At 41.0% G+C, this 4,677-nt stretch overlaps 1 non-coding gene across 1 annotated transcript; it reads right to left on the bottom strand.

Annotated features, from left to right (window-relative positions):
* Window positions 1-3,847: 3,847 nt before the first annotated feature.
* On the bottom strand, window positions 3,848-3,952 carry LOC115932469 (U6 spliceosomal RNA). Its single transcript, XR_004068748.1, has one exon. It is a non-coding gene; the product is annotated as a U6 spliceosomal RNA (small nuclear RNA).
* Window positions 3,953-4,677: the final 725 nt, after the last annotated feature.

The raw sequence follows: 4,677 nt of genomic DNA, 5'->3' as shown, positions 1-4,677 counted from the left end.
TCCATCTAACAAGACACAACTCTTGTTACAACTCTGTACAACTGAAAATGCACTAACCCTTTCCTCGTGAGAGGATGCAAAGTCCTTGGGTTATGTTCATTCTTCTCCTTGCTATCCTGTGACTTAAATATTGTGATGTAAGGTTAATTATTACTAATACATTTTATTTTATATGATAAGGAGATGAGAGAGAAGAAATGAAAATTGACATGAATATACACACAAACAAGCATATTTATGACAAAGAAAAATTCTATGAGTATTTCCCCCTTATTATAAGGAAGAACTACTCATAATAATTACAATTCTTGGCCGGGCATGGTGGCTCACACCTGTAATCCTAGTACTTTGGGAGGCTGAGGTGGGCAGATCACCTCAGGTTGGGAGTTCGAGGCCAGACTGACCAACATGCAGAAACTCCATCTCTGCTAAAAATACAAAATTAGCAGGGCGTGGAGGCGCATGCCTGTAATCCCAGCTACTTGGGAGGCTGAGGCAGGAGAATCGCTTCAACCCGGGGGGCGGAGGTTGTGCTATTGCACTCCAGCCTGGGCAACAAGAGCAAAAACTCCATCTCAAACACTAGTACTACTACTAATAATAATAATAATAATAATTACGATTCTCGTTTCTGCAACTCGTCATCTGCAACTCCTAGCTGGTATTTAAAACAACCTTCTTCCATTACCCATTCCATATTCCCTTTGCCCTCAGCAAATATCTCAGCTTCTTATGGTTCCTTCCCTGGTGGGCTGGGGTAGGGTGACCCAAACCTTCATTCCAGAGAGTTCTGAGCAATTAGTAGTCCCGTTGAGTTGAATTATAGTAGTGCTTTTTAGAGATGGGAGTCTCGCTATGTAGCTGAGACTGGCCTTGAATTCCTTGGCTCAAACAATACTCCTGCTTCAGCCTCTTGAGTAACCGGGACTACAGATGTGTGCCACCATGCCCAGCTGTAGCTTTCCGTTGACCTTAATCACAGGACCTGGTAGTACTAAGAGATCTTCTAATGGGTCTACTGTATTCCAGACATACTCATACTTACTTACCTCTATTGTGAAGTAAGAGCCCAACAAGTTGCAAACTGTTTCCTTGGTAATCAAGATCAATCACGCCAGCAGTACAGTAACTCCCTTTGTTGCCCATTATCTTAGAGGCACAAGAAGCCCAAAGTAGCAGGGTAACAATCTTAAATTACAGTTCAGTTGAATTATTGTATCTCCTGGTGGTAGCATCCCACCCTTTGGAACTAAGACCTCAAGACCAGCATGGCATAAGGTCATGGGGACAGGAAGCAAAAATTTTGCTAGTGGATAACTAGGGTATAGTAAGTAATACCACTCCAATTTTCGCCCCTTGATTTCTGGACCTGTGAATCCTGTCTACAGGAGAAAGAGCACCATATATTTGACACTTATTTAGAGCATATATAGCTTCCTAAAGAGCATGCCCCAGTCCTGCAAGGTGGTGCCATGTAGTTAATACTATAACCAAGTCTTTAAAAGGCCATTACATTATTCTACCAAACCAGTTGCTTCAGGATGGCTGGGAACATGGTGAGGCCAGTGAATTCGATGAACTTGGGCCCACTGCTCCAACTTCATATGTAAAGTGAGTTCCTTAATCAGAAGCAATGTTATGTAGAATAACATGGCAGTGGATAAGGCATTCTGTAAGTCCACAGATGGTATTTTTGGCAAAATCATTGTGTGCAAGGAAGGTAAATCCATACTTAGAGTAAGTTTCTATTCCAGTAAGAAAAAATGCTGTCCCTTCTATGATAGAAGTGGTTGAATATAATCAACCAGACATCAGTAACTTGCTGATCACCCTGGGGAATGACTCAGTGATGGTCTCTGCTGCTGGCAGATTGAGTACTCTGAGCAGTGGGTATAGCCAGGCCAACCTTAGTGAATTGAAGTCCATGTTGCTAATCCCATGAATAATTTATATCCCTACCACCATGGCCACTTTGTAAATGAGCCCGTTGGGCAATGACAGAAGTAGCTGAGGAAGGTGACTGACTGTTATCCACAGAACAGGTCATCCTATCCACTTGATTATAAAAATCTTGCTCTGCTGAGGTCGCTCTTTGGTTAGCATTCACATGGGACACAAATATCTTCAGGGTTTTTTTTAACCCATTCATAGAGGTCCACCCACATATCTTTTTCTCTTACCTCCTCATCACCAATTTTCCAATCATGTTCCTTCCAAGTCCCTAACCATCCATCTAAACCACCGGACACCGTCCATGAACCAACATACACTCAAACTTCTGGCCATTTCTCCTTCTAAGTAAAAATGAACAACAAGGTACAATGTGCAGTGCTCTATGTTCTGCCCACCGGGAGGATTTCCCTTCATCGCTGTGTTTCTGGGATATCCCAGAAAGGCGTTATTAGTGGCGGAGCTGCCCACTTTCAGGTGGTGGCTTCATATCATGGACAACCATCTGTAAACCAGGCTCATTTCCTCTTCTTCATTCAACTCATCACAGAGAACTCCTATGAGGCAATAGGCGCAGGGTGGGAGAGAGGGGGTAATATACTAAGAGTGGGGCCATAGGCATTTGGGCCACTTCTTCATGTAGCTTACTTGTGCCTTCTGGGTCTGCTCAAGCCCAACTTTGTATACAATTTCCATTTGGTGATTGAGTGCTGGTGTGCATGCCCAACTTTATGGCTTGGTGGGTCAGATAATACTCAGTTCATGAAGGACAGCTCAGGTCACATTGTAGCATCAGCATGGTGACCAAAGGTTAATTTTTCAGTCTCTACTAAGGCCCAGTAGCAAGCCAAAAGCTGTTTCTCAAAAGGATAGTAGTTATCTGCAGAGGACAGCAGAGCTTTGCTCCAAATTCCTATGAATATGTGTTGCAATTCACCTATAGCGGCCTGCCAAAGGCTCCAAGAAGCATTTCTATCTGCCACTGACACTTCAAGCACCATTGAATCTTCTGGAACATATGGCCCAAGTGGCAGAGCAGCTTGCATGGCAGCCTGGACCAGTTGCAGAGACTTCACTTGTTCTGGGCCCCACTCAAAACTAGCAACTTTTTAGGTCACTCAGTAAATGAGCCAAATGAGAAATATGTTGCCTCAAAAGTTTAAAGAGGCCCATCAGGTGTTGTGCATTTTTTCTGGTTGTAGAAAAGGCCAGATGCAAGAACATAATCTCCACCATAGAAAGGATATCTTTATATGCCCCGCATCACTGGAGCCATAGAAATTTCTATGAGGTAAAAGTTCATAGAAAAAATTTCACTGAGGTAAAAGTTATCTTATTTTAAAAAATTTCTTTCTCACCCTCTGATGTGTAAATGTATTACCAATAAGTCTAGAGTAGTTGCTATTGCTTGCTCACTAGGTCCAATCAACATAATGTCATCCATGCAATGAATCAGTGTGATGTCTTGTGGAAGGGGAAGTCAAGCAAGTTTCCTGTGAAGTAAATTATGAAATAAGGTAGAGAACTGATAGAGATAAGAAAAGTATTGCCAGCTTTGCCAGATTAAGCAAACTTCTGGTGGTCTTTACTAACAGACATTTAGAAAAAAGGCATTTGCCAAATTGATAGCTGCATAGCAGATACCAGAAGATATATTAATTTGTTAAAGCAATGAAACTACATCTGGTGCAGCAGCTGCAATTGGAGTCACTACCTGGTTAAGCTTTTGAAAATCTACTGTCATTCTCCAAGATTCAACTTTTAAAAAATTGACACATAATAATTATACATATTTATAGGGTACAACATGATGGATGTTTCCATAAATGTATAAATTGTATAGTGATCGAATCATGGTAATTACCATATCCATCACCTTAAGCATTTATCATTTCTCAAAAATATGAAATACTTCACGAATTTGCATGTCATCTTTGCACAGGGGTCATGATAATCTTCTCTGTATTGTTCTAATTATAGTATATGTGTTGTTGAAGCAAGCAAAAAATCCATGTGTTTTCTGTATAGGCCAAATAGTTAAGTTGAATGGGGATATGGTGGGAATCATCACCCTTGCATTTTTCAAGCCGTTGGTGGTGGCACTGATCTCTACAATCCCTCCAGGAATGTAGTATTGCTTTTTGTTTAATATTTTTCTAAGCAGAGGCAGTTCTAGTGAGTTCCACTTGACCTTTTCTACCATAATAACCCTCAATCCACAAGCCAGGGAATCAATGTGGGGATTCTACCAGTTGCCGACTGTGTCTATTCCAATTATATATCCCAGAACTGGGGAAATAACCAGAGGATGGGTTCAGGAACCTACTGAGGCCACTATGAGGTAGATGTGAACTAAAACTCCATTAAATAACTGACCCCCATAAGCCCCTAATCTGACTGGTAGACCACAGTGCCATTTTGAGTCTCCTGGAATTCACATCAGTTCAGAGCTTGTGTTCAGTGATTTCTGAAAAGTCTGATTATTTCATTTCCCCCAGTGTCCTCTTTACTATTGTAAGTAGCCATTAGTGCATTTAAACCTAATCAGATCAGAGAAGCAATTTTGGAAACTTCAGAACCAATTGAGAAAACCCATCCTTAAGATTCTGTTCCTCTAGAACCATTCTTGGTAACAAAAGCTATGTCAGTCAGTGTTCTTCAGAAAAATAGAACAAATAGGACAAATAGAATCTTATTTTTAAAGATAACTCTCTTATAAATAAGATT

This window comes from Gorilla gorilla, chromosome X (assembly GCF_029281585.2).
Source record: "Gorilla gorilla gorilla isolate KB3781 chromosome X, NHGRI_mGorGor1-v2.1_pri, whole genome shotgun sequence".
In the NCBI taxonomy this organism is placed as follows: Eukaryota; Metazoa; Chordata; class Mammalia; order Primates; family Hominidae; genus Gorilla; species Gorilla gorilla.
Note: the sequence above shows the minus strand (reverse complement) of the source record. Positions and strands in the feature narration are given on the sequence as shown.